The sequence below is a fragment of the Anser cygnoides genome, chromosome 1, assembly GCF_040182565.1.
Source record: "Anser cygnoides isolate HZ-2024a breed goose chromosome 1, Taihu_goose_T2T_genome, whole genome shotgun sequence".
Classification (NCBI taxonomy): Eukaryota; Metazoa; Chordata; class Aves; order Anseriformes; family Anatidae; genus Anser; species Anser cygnoides.
In genome coordinates, this window is record NC_089873.1 from 183,430,274 (window position 1) to 183,446,835 (window position 16,562).

General features: G+C 37.8%; 1 long non-coding RNA gene across 42 annotated transcripts in view; it reads left to right on the top strand.

The window, feature by feature from the left end:
* LOC106035064 (uncharacterized) overlaps positions 1 to 16,562 on the top strand; it is an 82,769-nt gene that overhangs the window by 9,260 nt on the left and 56,947 nt on the right. For 23 of the 42 annotated variants that reach the window (XR_010828011.1, XR_010828022.1, XR_010828012.1 and 20 more), the window contains exon 5: positions 738 to 1,161. This is a non-coding gene — a long non-coding RNA (uncharacterized lncRNA). The other 19 variants (XR_010827998.1, XR_010828008.1, XR_010828018.1 and 16 more) reach the window with 14 other exon arrangements.

Genomic DNA, 16,562 nt, shown 5'->3' on the forward strand with positions numbered 1-16,562 from the left:
CTGTTTGTAAATGGTTTATAATACAGAAAAGCGTTGTAACTTCCTTTCAAAGATCAACATAGATGCGTGTTTAATAAGAACAGCAAGGTCAGATAATAAATGTTAAGTTTTGTGTGAACAGTGAAGATGTGGTATATTTTTAATGTTACATTTGTTCTTCTTGTTTTAAATAATGTTCATTAAGAGCTTAAATTTATGAAATAATTATTGTTGATTTTCATAAGGATTTTTATTTTTTAAAAGCTCACTTTTAGTCTAAAAGTAACCGCTATTTATCATGTATTTTCAAAGACCTTGGTCTCGTGTGCTACTATATGTGGCCCGATATTTTCATGATCATGAAGACCTCAATAAACTCACAGGCCTATGCTGTCTCCCCAAAATGTATGTTGTGGGACAGATTTTAAGCAGGCTTAAGCACTATAAAACAACTGGCATTGTAGACCAAAGGAACTAGGATAACTAGTTTTTGCAGAATAATAATTAAAAATACATCTAAATGTATATTTCAAATGTGTATCATTAAAAGTTCCCATGATGTGCTGTCACTACATGTAAAACCCATAAGCAATTTTAAGTCAACATTCTGTAAAAAGGGAACTAAAGATTCCTATAAATAACACGCAACTTAAAAGATGTATGGACTCCTTTATTATGTGCTAAATGCTGTAGTAAAACAGGCTATCAGAAGCTTTGCTGCATGTTACTAATTCTTTTTTCTCCCAATATTTTTGCAGGTGTGTGGAGGAATGGGTCCTGTTCTCGCTGTTGTCACTCCCACATAGGTGGACTCTGTAACTGATTATGTGTGGGTAGGGCCCTATTGAAATTAAGGAGATTCTGCAATAGCGCAGGGTTCTGTTTGTGAAAGTTCAGTTGCAAGATCAGGACCCTACTGTGACTTCTTACTGTGAATTCTGTCACTGTATCATTGCTTGTGCTGGAACCTGCCTTTTGGGATAATGTAAGTCCTGCTTTTCCCCCAAATGTACTTTAGACATGAAATAATCATGAAAACGTTCCTAATTAGAAAATAAATATCATTTACATGCATTCTTTTAATTATGTTTTTTTGGCAGTACCAAATAATATATTCCTCAAAACTTCTTAATGGCACTGAGGCTTTGTGGATAGTTGGTCACATGATGAGAAAATTCAGCTGTAAGTACACTGAAATGATTGAATTTTTCAATAGCTAGTTTTTACTGATGTTGACAAACTAATAATGATAAAAAGGTTAACCGAGAGGTTTGACTTATGTGTGACTTCAGTTCTTTTTGGAAAATACATAGAATACATCCATTAGGGATTTCATTATTCTTGTGTAATTCACCATGTGAACCTGGAGTCCTTCTGTACTGCTGCTAGGTAGGGAGTTCTAATTTGTTTGTTTTCGTTGTTTTCAGAATAGCATGTTGCTGACTTGCTCTGTATTTTCACCCATAAACTTCTTGAAATTTATAGATCTATAAAAACTGTTTATACCACCAGTATTTGTGTAGATATTACAAACAGATTTACTAACATAATTGTCTTGCTGAATTGAACATTGAAATGTTAATAAATATACACTTATACTCGTGTCAGTGGAACTTGGTTAAATTAAACTAAACTGATCTGGCATTTTGAACAGCAATGTGATCGTGCATGCTGATTAACTATAGTCTTCTTAGGCAGGAACTACATATTTTATTGTAACTAAGTACATTGTGCTTAATCAATAATAATTACCCATATTGTATGTCAGTGGATTCACCCAAAATAACTATAAATATGCTTGGATTGAGGAGGAAGTTCTTTTCCTGTAGCTATGGGTACAGTCATTGCTACGACTCCTATTTTTATATCCTAATGAACAAAAACTACATGTAGGTGTTTTGCCTGTGGAACACAAGTGGCATTATAAACTCCATGCCCTTTTTTTATGGTGGTGTGTTTCCCTTCTGGTGTTCAAATACATTTTTTTTTTGAATGTGGGACTTAATATTTAAAAAATAGAAGAACTGGAATTGTTATGGAATTTATGAGGTGTAACTGAGGTGTTAAGATGTAGAGGAGTTGTATGTAAGGACAGTTAGAGATTCTTCACTATGGAGCAAAGATACAGACAATGATTGGTGAGTAAAGATTAAGGAGGGCAGGATTTCTTATTTTTTGCTTGGCACAAGAGCAGCGTGAAATGAATGGAATTTGAAGAGAGAGCAAGACCAAAGAAGAAATCGTAAACTCAGATCAAAAGCAGACTAGAGAGCCTGTTCAGCAAAAGCAAAACAAAAACAACCAACCAAATAGAGAAATGGATGGCAAAAATATGCCTGAAGGGAGAACTTAAACACATAGCTCCTGGTATTTCTCGTTGCACTGAATGTATGTTAAGTTTAAGTTACATATCTATTTAGTTTAAAACTTCCAGTAAATGTTTTTCTCTGCATTTTTTTTCCTGTTGGAGGGGACTATGCAGGCTTTGAAGAAGAGTTAGTGACTAGTTCTGAATTATCTGTATAAACTGATGTAGATATATAATATTTGAGATGACAGTAGCAACTAAGAACAGAGGAGAATGGGTTATGTGTGTTAAAATATGGCTGGTGCTAAGCAGAAGACAATTTCTTGTTCAAACTCATAATTTATACCATCCTGAAGCAAGCTCAAAACACAATTCCATTATTTTCTTTATAGGATGGCAAATTTTAAATTTCCAGTTTAAAAGCTTAACGGTGCTTCTTTTGAGATTTCTGAATATAAAATGAAATGGAGATTTTTTTCAATATGAAACTAAATCATGATTTGAGAACATTGGGTGTTTCTCATAACAATGAAAACGTTGAATGTTTCATTTTACATCAAAACTCTTGATCAGCATACATTGTGTTTACAGTGATTTACTGTTTCTAGCTTTTAATCCTGTATGCTGTATTTATTCTTACTCGCACTCAGTTGGGTAGAAGAAAGAAAAGGAGAGGGAGATGAGGTGATTGTAAAATAACCCAACCTCCTATGTTTCCTCACCACACTAGATTAATAAAGTACCTCAGAATAGATCTAGTTTCAGAAGAGAAAAAGAAACAAGGTTACATGATAGTGAGTGGGGTATGAAAAATCCCCTGGATATTTCATATGCCTCCATTTTTTTCACTCATCGCTGCGGAGGGCAGCTCAACTACATCTGACTGCATCTCCTTCTTGAGACAGCAACTTCCCTGGGCTTTGAGGGAGATAAAGTAGGGGCACGGCTCTATTCTGCCTGTGGTAATGCTGCTACAAAATGTTATTCAGAAGAAAAGGAACTCTAAATTGTCTCCTGCTGTAACCAGCTTTCCACTACTCACTGCTGCTAAACCCCATGGTTGAGCACCTGATCTGCTCGTTTCTTTGGTTCGACCCATGCGGTGATGTCCTAAATGAGTAAAACTAGGAGAAGAGCACGAAAGCAGTCACCAAAAGAAGCTGTTGATGTTGGTGCAATGTAGAGAGTAAGCTTTTGCTACATGGCCACACATTGTGCAGGTTTGGGAATACTTCAAGAGCTGGAAATACCAAACCAGAGTAAATTTCCCTCAGTGGCAAACTGAGATGATAGCCCTGGTTCTGTACAATAAAAAGGAAGAGGAAAGGAATGTGCCTGAACATTCAGCATGTTAGCTGTTGTAAGTTTAAGTTGTAAGATCCTTTTCTCTGCTGCTGTTTGCTTGGCTTGTATCACCACTGTCCTGTCTTTGAGCTGGATGTAGCATGTTTTTGTTTGTTGAATGAGGCACCCGTCATCTTACAACATCATGAACATTGTTTTTCTTCAACTCTTGAAAGTCAAAACACGGTAGCAGAGGTAGCTGTAATAACTTAGCAATAAATGCGACCTGAAAGAATTTTCTCGTTTCACAGTATAGGAAAAACAATGTTTAATGTGTCACTTCATATACCTCCTCCCATCTTCCTTCCCACTCTTAAGCAGATCTAATGCATGAAAATTTTCTTCAGTAGTGTTCTTGGTTCTTTATATTCAGTTACAACTATTGGTCTTCTGTTAGTAATTTTTTCATATTTAAGTTGAGGTCCTCACAAAACCTCTGTGAATGACACCATCATGCTGTCGTTTGTTTTAAGTCATCAAATTTAGGCTAAATCTGAGTTTTGGAAACCTTTTTCCAACACTTTAAGGATGCTCCTTCTTCTCTGTCGGACGATTGCGTTTTTCATTCAGGTTTTCCATGGATCGTATCTTTATTGGAAAAATCTTTTTCTTTTGCCTTGACAAATGCAGTCTTGGAATGCTCGTTACCTGTTCAAAGTGCTACTGTACATATCAGTTTCCAAACTTACACCTTTGGCTTTTTAAACTTCCTCCTTCAATTTAAAACAATAAAGATAAGCTATCTGTCTTTGTTTTCAAGGCCCATCAAGACTACTTCTACCTGATACCTCTCCTTCAGTATCAAGAGGTTGACTCTGATTTTGATCAACATATGATACCAGCTTCCATCAGTTGCTTGTTAAGGTTTCACACCACACCGGATACTTTCTCCTCAGCTGCCTCTCATGTGTTGGTTGACTCCTTCATAAACAGAACTGTTCGCCCTCTTCCTTTAAATATCTTCTTAAAAGTTTTATGCACTGTGAAGCTTAAAGCAATCTGACGCTTATCACAGTAATACTTTGTCGTTGCCTTTGTACTTTGCAATAATCTCTGTTGTCTCTTTACATAGAAATCAAGCACACTCTTTTTGTTGTACGCTTATTCATGGCCCAGCATAACGAGAAGTGGATCCAGGGTGAGGCCTCCTAAGATTTGTGGTAATACAAATAAATAATAATGAATGCTCATTGGATACTGCAGTGTAGCTGTTGGATCCTGCTGTGCCTTGTGTCACATCATATTTAATGCAGAAAAAAGGTGCTACAAAGAGAAGCCTCACAAAAGGGAAAGAAGTAAGTCACAGTGAACAGATGAAATGCTAGCCCCCAGGGGCCTTCTCAGCTGTCAGACCCAAGTCAATAGCTACTGGCATTGCGTCCAGAAAGCATCCCTCATTCCTCTCCGTCTTCTCCACAAACTCTCCCTCCTCACAGAAGGAAATTAATGTGAATGTTACAAAGTTCTCCGGTGTGTACAAAAGCTTAAAGGACTTCACATACTTCCATAGCGTCCTTCTGCTCCTTAGTGCATTCCATTCCTGACACAGCATCTCTTGGTACCGAAGTCTTGAATAAGTACAAGCTGTTGTTCAGGCCATCCTGTTGGTCAGTCCTTTTTCAAATGCCACCTGGTTCTCTGTTGAGAAGGAACCTGCGCTAGTTTTGATTTGGTATCTAGGTACATTGCTACCTCATACTGCTCTGTTTCCCTGGTACCTTGAAGATCATGATTCTTCAGAAGAGCGGTAAGCATGAAATGCATCAGGAATTCCTCAGGTATGTCGCCCTCTTTCTGGAAGTGGGTCTGCATGCGTCCCTTTCCTTTCTTTCCAAGGGACACTGAAATATCAGTGCATAGGTGGCACAGAAATGATGGAACGTTAGTCTCCCTGATGCAGAGACAACGGATTGGTCTGTGCAATAAATAGGATAAACTACAAAACATAATTACAAATGTTTCCGTATCTGAATAGGAGAAGCCTGGTAAGAGCTGTAAACTACTTATGGGATGGAGACAGTGACTGTGAAATACTGGGGGAAACTAGAGAAGCTATGCAGCCTAAAACCTTGATCATAATGAGAGATCTTGGTTATCGATGTATGGACTGGATAGCCTTAACATTAGGCCGTCATGCATAAGCTGTGTTTTTAGGCACCATCAAGAATTACTTTTTGAGCAAACCAGCTAGAGAATGCAGAAGAGTGAGGACAGCCCTTGGTTTAGTCTAGATTAGTACACAGGACTTAGTTGACGAAGTAACTATAGAAGAACCATTCAGCAGTGATATGTCATACCAAACTGAAGCGTGTTGTATTTGTAGGAGAGAGTAAGAGTAAAAGAAATCCAGTAGTGTGTAAAAAAGAGGAATTGCATACAAATGAAGAAATAATTCAAGTAAAAATTAAAAGAGACCATGAGAGGCACAGAGACTTTGTTTTCTGATTCTAACCAAATTGAACAAGAATTCTCCATCACAGCAGAACAGTAGAGGAGGTTACTAGAACTAAATAGATGTTTTTCCAAAAATGAAATCTGAACATCAAAGAAGAAAAGAGCACGATTCTGGCAAGTTAATTGTAGAACTATTGTAAGGCAGGACAAAAAGATTTTGAAGAGCAGCAGGCTAAATTCATAAAAGAAAAAAAAAAATTTGACAAGCGTAAATTCTACAGATAAAGGAATTCTGCTAGCAGGGTGGCAAGTTCAATAGACAATCAAGGGACAAAGAGAATATTTAAAGGCATAGCCATTGCAGAAAGAAACAAATGAACTCTTTGCATCGGCAGGGTTTACTCCAGGGAGATTATGGACACCCCCACATAACAGTAATTCATTATAAGGAATATTTCAGATTTGAAATATCAATAAAAGATTTTTGAACAACTTGATTGAATAAGCATTAACGGATTGCCAGATAGCATATCATTCATTCAGTAGTCCTAGAGAAACTGAGAAACGAAATTGGTCATCTGTGCATTGTGTTGTATAATCCATCACTTAAATTGGACTTGATAACAGAGGGATGGAACGTAGCTAACGTGACACCAGGTTTAAAAGGGCTCTAGGGACGATCGTGGACTAATATACTAATAAGTCTGACTACCCTGACAGGCAAAATGCCAGTGAATATGATAAAGAATGTAATTAATAGGAACGTGGATGGGTATAATGGGCAACTATCATCTTGGCTTTCGTACGAGGTAGTTTTGTCTTACAGCTTTGCTAGTTATTTGAAGGAGTCAACACAAATATGGAAAAGGGTCACCCAAAAATCTTTAAAAAAGTCTGACACCGAAGAATGTTAACGCAGTGATTCTTTGTGGGTTACTAAATGGGTACAAGATAAGGAAGACTGTAGCAATTAATCAGCAATTTTAACAGTGCCGCCTCCCAAAGACTGGTACTGACACCTTTGCTGGTCCACCTGTTCTTAAATGGCCTGAAAAAGCGCAGTGATAAAGCTCAGAGATGATAAAAGGGAACTATTCAGTTGGAGCCAGACCTGATGTTGACCCTTGAAGAGTCGGAGAAGGATCTCACAGCAGGAGCTGAGGAGAGGCCACGTATCCGTCAGCAGGGAGGGGCAGCACCCCACGAGCTGTGAGCTCAGCGGGCTGTGAGCAGTGCTGCCATTCAGCAAGGCAGGGACTTGTAGCTGCTCTTTCTAACCACAACAGGGCCTGCAAGCTGAAGAGGTGAGATGCTTCCCTATTTCTCAGGGTTTCACAGCCCCAGCTGAGCTTAAAATACAGACTTTGATCCTACAGTTCCTGCCTGTCACAGTGGTGGAGCAGCACTGTTAAGCTGATAGGTAGTTACCTCGCTGCTGTGAAAAGCCGTGGTTCTCAAGCCATTTTACTGCTATTTGCATGAATTTTTACCAGCTCCCGCTAATTTTTTGAAATCTTTCTGGGCGGAATTCATGCTAGCAAAAACTGGCAAAATGATATTTGAAACAGAGAAGTCATGCTGGCGTGCTGGGCAATTCTGAGCATTGATGGGAACTGTATGCAACATAGAAATGAATGAGGAAGGTATGGCACAGCTCTTGTACAGGGCCAGTAAATGAATCGATTCTTCAATGTGGCAAAATGTTGACTGAGGAGTAGGTAACATGAGAAGGGTTTCTAATATATGGAAATGTTTAGTAGGGGACTCTTAACTCCTTGTTTCTTAGAATAGAATAACGATTAGCCTTTGGTCACCGTTTTATGTAACTTAGGTGACCTTTAAGATGGCAGAAGGCTGCTTATCACCAATGTCATCTGCCATAGTTTTGTGAATGCATCTTTTTACATGCACAAATCCCAGCTGTTACTGGTCTTGAAAACTCCACTTATCTTGGACCAGCTGGGGCCAAAATCCAACCTGTGCAAAATTATAGCTTTTCTGTAAATAAAAGTCTGTTGGTGATAAGTTTTCAAACATGAATCAAATGCAAACTTGTCCCATTTTCCTAAATCTGCAGATTTATTTATTTATTTATTTATCAACCCTCTGCTTCTCTTTGTTCCTTTATCTGGCAGTAGTAATGTTATGGATGGCCAGATCAGTTTTACTTGTTTTGTTTGCAAACCCGTGGGCAAGGGAGAATGCCAGTTTGCTACTACAGAAAGCTAAAAGCAATAGCAGGCCCTAAATTTAATCTCGTGTGGAAATCAGATAAAGTAGCAGAAATGTTTCACACAGCAAGCAGAAGGTTTGGACGGAGGGAGGAAGTAGAGGAAGCATTGTACCTTTGAAATGGCTGGAATGGTTTCCAAGCTGTGGGCCACAAACCCCTCATGGGCTACAAGGCTATGGTAGGCTGAACAGCTCTTTGGCTAAACCACATTTAATGGTGTTTAAAATAGTGTTTTCAATTAAAAGTTTGATCAGATGGATGTGTGCTGGTTTGTGAAAAACGTTAGGGGCTGACAACAATCTGTTGTTACAGACATTTGGGATCCACTGCTCAGGAGTGTACAAAAAGGTAGAGAGCTCGCCCCCCCTACTCCTCCAGCCTCAGATAGGCTGTCAGCAACAGCAAGAGGTTCCCAGAAGGGAGCCAGGAAGAGCAGTCTGGCAGCATTAACCCCTCTGTCCCGACCACATCCTCCCCAGGAACTCGTAACAGAATTGTTTTGTTAGTCATTGCATTGTCCTTGAGTATCACTAATTGTCTTTGCTGCCTCTCTTTTCATATACGCACACAACTAGTAGATGTAGTTTCCTGACAAGTGAGTATTGGGTCCCCGTCAGACAAAGATTAGACTGCTCAGCTTCATCAGATGAAAATATATCTGTCTTTGAATGCATATCTGATTTCTCATTGTCAGAAATTCTTACATTTTCTTTCAGTATTAACAGACATAAACTTTCCTTATGAGCATTAACATGTCTTAGTACAATATCTGCTCATTACTCTAAAAAAATCCCATTTCTATTTGATCAAACTCTTTTAATTTACCTAAATTCCCTGAATGGTGATTTTACATTGCAGAAATCTTCCTTGTCCTCGCATCAGGCCTCCTATTACTTTTATTGTTTTTCTATTGAAAATTTTCCAGAATTGTAAGGTATTAGCAGTGCTTTTAGTTGCCCTTGACACAGGTTACTCCCCGTTGTCCTGAGTACCAGGTCAGCACATCCATAAATAATTTGCAGAGATCGTGGCTTTTCCAACGCATTGTTCATCTTTGTTAGCAACTACGGTGGTGTTGAATTGAGAAATGCCAAATTATAAACCTTATTCAAATGATATAAATTTGTTTTTCTGAAGAAATTTGTTGTCTAATGTAAAATTAGACCGTAGCTTATGTATTTTACAAAATTTAAACGAAACACTGGAAACAAGTTATTGACAATCATGTTCTAAAAGGAATTAGTTTGGCAGGGTAGCATGCTCTTTGTAACCTTTTTTGTTCCGTATTTCTTATTTGTGTGATACTTATATGGGAAATGAGGGGTTTTGTGTATGCTTTATGTTATTATTATTCTATTACTGTTGCTAAATATCTGTTGCTGCTATGACTGAAGTTGTCCTTCAGTGTTCTGAGTCCTGTAGTACGTATGGTTGATTTGTCTTGTTCAGATGCTCAGGGTTAAGGGGGATACGAGGTCAGGAAGAAATCTTTGCCTTGTATGTGAAAGGAACATATAAGGGAGGAGAGAGTTTTTCTTCTGCCATAGCGTGGAAAAAGGTTATTTCCTGGTGCCATCTGGGGGTTGCTGTGCCTATAAGCAAGGGATATGGGTACGTGGTGAGGGGGACATGTGGGTAGGACTGGGGATCAGTGTATGGGAGTAAGGAGCTGGGGACAGGGGTCAGGATGGGGCTTCTGTGGGGATTGGAGCGGTCACAGTTGGGTAGGTGTGTTGGGGTCGGCTGAAAGTCACTTTACCCAGAACATGGCAACATCTCTCTCTGCCTCTGGCTTGCTCCACGCTTTCCCCATCTGTTCCCTCCCTGTGTTTCTGGAACCCCAGCTTCTTGTCCAGTTTCTGCACGTTGCGCTGTTACATGAAAACCCTACTTTCCTGTGTGCTCTAGGAACAATTTTACACACGCAAGCACAAAAGGTCCCACGAATCCCTCCCACCTGAAGCTTCTCTTCAGTCTTGCTATTCTTTCTTCTCCCTCCTGCCTACGGGGTTCTGCTCTGCAGGTGCAGACAGGTAACAGGTGGGGGCTGGGTGCAACATAATGCCTCTCCTTCACAACACAATTTGCATCTTCTCCAAGTAGGACATAGCCCACCCATAATTTGAAATCTGCCGATCAAAGATTAATTCTTTAATTCCTTTTCCCCCTTTTCATGTAGTAATCATTAAAAGGTGACCTTTTTTTTTTTTTCTTTTTCCTCCACATGTTGAAATAATTTCTTCACAGTCTTACAAAGAAGCAGAAAAGTTTTGGATTTCTAGACCCCGGTCCCTTCTGATTTGCAATTCCCTCTGATTTATGACCTTCTTAAAAAACCTAGTGGATGATTCTACCTGCTGGTCTAAAGCTAAAGCCTTCTGACAGGATGCTTCCTTTTTTAATTACTTTTTTGCAGACCACTTAAAAGATGTTTAGGAAGTCTAAAGAGTCTGCAGAAAGATTGAGAGCCACTGTCTTAGGGGATTCCCTTAAACGCATTTTTTTAAAATGCATTTTTTTAACACAGACATTTCATAAGTCTTAAGCTTTTATTTATGATTTTTATAAGTCCTAAGCTTTTCCTTCTTAATATATGATTACATACTTATGTCTATAGCAAGCCAGAAGCATGGTTTCTGTACAAGTTTCCAATTCAGTAATTAATTAATATGCCTTGTAGCACCTGACAATACAAATAGGTTATGTAGCAAGATCACCATAATAATAAAATAAAGAATACGTTTTTGTTGTCGTTAGAGGGTATGTTTTTGTGGAAAACTATTTTGGTATTTCTTTCTTGGATGGGTTTTTATAGTGGCCACTCTTTCTGTTAGTTGGTATTCATTCCTAAAAATTGGCTCCACTCTTGTTGCTTGTCATATGTCGTTTTACCTTTAAAGACTGCAGGAGTTCATGACTACTGGGAGGTAACACCTTGAAGTCTTGGCACTATCCTCTACAAAGTAGCTGTTATACTGAGCTGACTTTCTATTATCCTGTAGGTGAAACACCAAGTGTTGATACTATCTGTGAAACCATATTTAATATAATGGCTATTACGTTGCTTTAAAAAAGAAATCTCACAAAGATAGATTTTGTGGTTAGAAGAGCTGGCCTCTGAAAATGCGTGTCATGGATACAGGTAATAATTTTTGCTTGTGAATTGTTACAGGAGAAAAAAGTATTTACATTTGTGTTCAACACACTAGTCTTTTTTAGCTGTTTTTATCTCAAATATCTTACCACTTACTGGTTATAAAGTATTTAATGACATGAATCATTGCATTTGTTGAAGTATTCAGTGCATCATTTAAAATGGCTACTAAAGCAGAGAGGTGGAGATTCAATCCTCCTAACAGCTAAGCATAAAAATAACATATCAGAGATAATAATACGGTTCCAGATCAGTAAAAATCATTGTTATGTTTTGCTGTATGAGCAGAGCTCTCCACAGAATGGTAATCTCATTCTGTTTTATCAGATTACAGTCACCTAAATAGATGTTTATTTCTAAACTTTATCCTGGTGATTTTGTGACTGTGTTCAGAAGTGGGAGAATACAAATACTAGAATTTTAAGTCATTCCTCCTCAGCCATGCTAAACGCTTGCAGGGCTTGGTATCCCACCCGAGGACTGGATCCATATAGTCCTTTTAAGTTTTGGAATTTCAGGAAATGTGCAGGTGAGTAGGGAAAAGCAAATATGGAAGGAAAAAAAAATCAAGTGGAGAGAAGGAAATTTTCCTTCCTTTACAGAAGGGCGGGAAATATGAATAACAATATAATGAGCATAGGAGAAATAACAGGATGAAAAGGGAGGAGTCAGGTAAGTGTTTACACTACTGTTTTCTATTTAGTGCTCAGACTTGTTGTGCTTTATGCTTGCACGGAAAACAGGTTGAGGCTTCTGCGTTCTGACTAACTGCTGTGTTGTGCTGAACTTTACTCTCTACATTTTTGTTTTAGCGTGGTTGCTTCTGAGGAAGGCTTTAAATTGACTTTGTGGGGCAACTTGATTCACAAAATGCATTATCCCGGTAGAAAATAACAACTCCCTCCAAGCTCTGTCTTCCTCTGCTAGCTCTCTCAAACAATGTGGGAAGTGACAATGATAAAAAAAATAGCCATTTTTTGGGATGTATTTTTCTGTTGTTAATTCCAGTCACCAGTGTTGGGGCAGGGGAGAGGCAGGCTGTGACACTGAACAGTGGCAAAAATTCTTTGCAAAACCTAGTTGCACTAATGCTGAAAATGACAATTGGCCTCAATTTTCAAGTTTTTTTGTGATGTTCTTGTCCATATCATGCTTGGGATCCTTCATTGTAGATAGAATGTGCAGAGCTAGTACTTTTTATCCTGTCCTCAAAGAACAATATGAAGTATAAAGGATTTTCCAAATCAAGAGCTTTATCCATCTTTACATCAGCTTATCAGAACTTAAATGGAAAATGAGACTGAATGAGAAGCTGTATTAAAATATAAACTCTTAACTGCTAATTAGTCATTATTCAGCTGGACTAAGCAACGTCAATTCATAAGCAAATGTAGGTGTAGAACAACAGACTACTTACGTTGGCTTTCATTACAGGTTAGACATCAGCAGACGGATTTCATCCATAATCTGTAATGAAATGAAAGAAATTAGGAAGATGGCGAAAAAGGCTGAACTCAGTAATTTGTTCATTTATGTGTTTGGTTGCTGCATGTTTCCCTTGAGTATATACGGTAACACGGAGGAGTAAATGTTTAGGGAAAGTATGTAGGTTTTTTACAGTAAGCAATTAACTAATATTTATATAGCGAGTATAAGTGGTCTTCATGAGTTGCCATGCTAAAAAATATGTTTAAATACAGAGATAAGGACCTCCTAATTTCTTAGATTTGGTTGGTGGTACACATGAAACACCTTGACTGTCCAGCTGAGCAACACCTGAGTGTAGCTGAGCCCTGAGCTGATGTACAGCAAGCAGAGTAGCATCCCTGCAAAACTGCCTGGCAGAAAGGGTGACAATGGGTGGAGCCTTTCCGGCGCCAATTCAGAATTAATTACTGGAGTGGTAACATCTGCTTCTTGGAAGGTAGAACAGCTCTGTATTAATTTCTGCTAATGGAGAGATAAATACAGGGCTGCATAGGAGCTATGCTGTAAATTGCTGCGTGATAGGATTCCCTTTCCTGTGCAGTGTCTGTGTCATTGTACAAGAGAATCGGTGTAGCAGTCTTTAAAGGCACCCACTGAAGATAAGAAGACAAAAAAACTGACGTAGCTGTACTCTATGTTCATTCAAAAAGGAAATTGAAATGAAAAGCAGAGTACTTTTAGAAGTGCTAAATATGAGACTGCATGCTGTATATTTAGCCCTTACCGTTATGTTGTTCTGCATTAGTGCTCTACTGTTTACTGTTAAAAGAAGGCAGTGATTCTTTATCTGAGGTAAACTCTTCAGTGCAAAATCACATTTCAAGTGGGTTAATAATGAGATTTTAAAGATGTCTTTTTAATTTCATTGTAACTGATAATTCTGTGTTGTCTTCATAATATAGCAGGCAGGACCAGGGTGACTGTGTCCTGATAAAATCATTAAAAAACATTGTGTGTGACCATTAGGTGCATAGATCTCCAGTGAAATATGAATCGCACAGTCCCAGGATTATGTCTCAGACTTTCTGTACTAAAAAAATAAAAAGTGCACATGGTGAACTGTCCCATTGGAGTGTATTGCCAACTCCTCAGATCAGTGCCCAGGAGGAAGCTACCTTTCCCATCCCCTTCTCTGATTATTTATGCTTTGCTAGTGCAGTCTGTAAGATCAGAGTCTTGTTTTTGCATCTGGGTTGGCAGTCTGGTGAAGGTGGTATTAAGAGGTTATCCCTGCAGACTTGCTCCACGCTGAAGCTCCTGCATGCAGATAGGACTATATACAAATATTAAAACCAGCCTGTTGCCCATGACTCCTGTATTTAGTTATAGTTCTTTTAAAGTAACCATTATAATGTAAGCATTCTATGTGTAAACATAGGTTTTCAACATTTTTTTCAAAACAGTATTTACTGTGTTTAGTGGCAAATTACTGAAATATCAGAAGTGTCAATTTAATTATCAGATGTGATATTTCCTCAATCAGATCTTCGTGTTGGGAATATAGAATCCCAGTCATGCTGAGCTTTGATTTTTACTTAGGGCAGATGAACTTAGAGCCCCAGTAGTACATGCTTAGGCCTAATAGGAAAACAAACTTTCTTTTGACTGGGTCAGATTATTTTGTGTGGGATTAATATAGTAAACATGAATAATGTTCAGTAATAAAAATACTAATGTGGCACAAACCTACTGCATGTTCTATGCAGATGAAAGTCATTAGTATATTTTCTTTGTTCAGAGCAAATGAAGTTGAAAATGTGTTGTCTCTCATATCATTTTAATCCAAATGTTGTTTTCTGTAAGAGCTCAGTGCTGCTAGGTTCAGAAATACCTAGTGAATTTTGAGAAATTCATTTCAAATACGTGGTTCAGAGTCTGAGAGATAAACCTTAGGATGGGATGAATCGCCCTCTGGAGGTGCCCGTTTCAGTCTACTGACTTCACAGGAATCCTGCTTTGAACCGACTAGCTCAAACTGAAAGTGAAGTGAGTGGACTGTCACCTTAGGAGAGGAATAGCAGCATTTCCTACCATACTAGGTCTTTTCTGTAGACATTTCTTTTTGCTAAGAATATCTGCTTATTCCTCACCTTTATTTGTCAGTGTTCTTCTTGTACCATTTATAAAACGAGTGAATACAATTGTTAGCTACTATTTCCTGTGCTTTTTCTGTTTTTTTTCCCCTGTCCTTTTTTATCTTATTATCTTCTCTTTCCCTTTCCCCCCTTTTTTCTTCTCTTACTTTTTAGCTACTATCTCTTCTGAAGCTTTTCATTTGCTACCTCTCTGACCATCCTGCCTCCCATGTGGACAGCATTGTCCTAATTTCTGATCTGGAAGACTGCTGACCATTTCCTTTGACGCTGGTATCAGTATTTTCTGTGAGAGACACAGAAGAAGAAGAATATGGCACTCCTGTGATTTTATTTTATTCATGGTTTTGAATAGTCAAGAAGTATTGTTCTTCTGCTTGCAGATAAAGTGTGCTGGTTTCCTAATGAACTTGTAATTTAAAGATGTTTGTAGAAATGTAAGATCAAATGTGAAGAATATAAAATCCACATTAAAGTCATTTAAGTGTAACAAAATACAGCATTAGTCTTTGTTTTTAAAAATGGAGACCTACATGGCTCGCTTGCAAAAAAAATGGGATATATTTTGAAAGTTGTGGAATGGTAAATTTTGACTTATTAAAAGGTAAAATTATTTTGCTCCTCCCTATGGTAATAGTTTCTTGATTCATACCTATTGTTAACAGTCTCTCCTTCTATTAAGTTTGTTTCTTTCTCTGTTTTCTCTTGTTTTTTGGTTCCTTTTATTAGCTTAAGTTTCCTGTTCCTTTTTGCACTGGACTTTCCTAACTCTCTTGGTTCAATACCAATCCATTTTTCTCTCAAGTTTACATTCATTTGCCTAAAATATTGCCTTAGCATAATCATGTATATTCAAGGATATATTTGCTTATAAACACTGAACAGATCTGCTGTTTCAGGACTTCCAGTAAATCAGATAAAAAACAACAGCTCAGTGACAGCATTTTACGTTTTTTATGCCACGCATGCCTTCATAGGATCAGAGTACCTTGCTTTCTACCTCAATGGAATAATAATTATGGATAGTCATAAACATTCCTGTTAAAATGCAGACTCAAGGTACTTCTTCAATATAGGATTGCTAACTTGAAAAGATCATTTGAATAACAGCAAACATACTGCATTCAAAAATGGTATGGCAGAAGTTTTTAGATTTTATTTGCAGGTAGATTAAAGAGAAATGCTAGTGGAAAAAGTGCTTTACTGTCAGTAATGTAAGCAGTTAAAGTGAAAAAGACAACTAGAAGCTGTATATCCATAAAATCAGGGTTTGTTTGTTTTTTCAAATCATGCTTTGTTATAGCAGGAATCTTTATTAAAAGTTAATGTTTTCTGAGGGGAAGATACCTGCATATTTTGTTATCTTTACTAAATGTGCTTTGCCCAATCTGAATTCCTTGGATTTGAGATAGTACAGTAAAAGGAATGCTAAGTACATGATAAAACATAAATAGTGATGTTTGGAACTTTTTTGTTTAGATACGTACAATATGATTTGAAGCCTCTTCTGATACTTAAGAGTAGCTTACAGGAATAATAATACTAACTTACTACAAAATTATTGCAGGT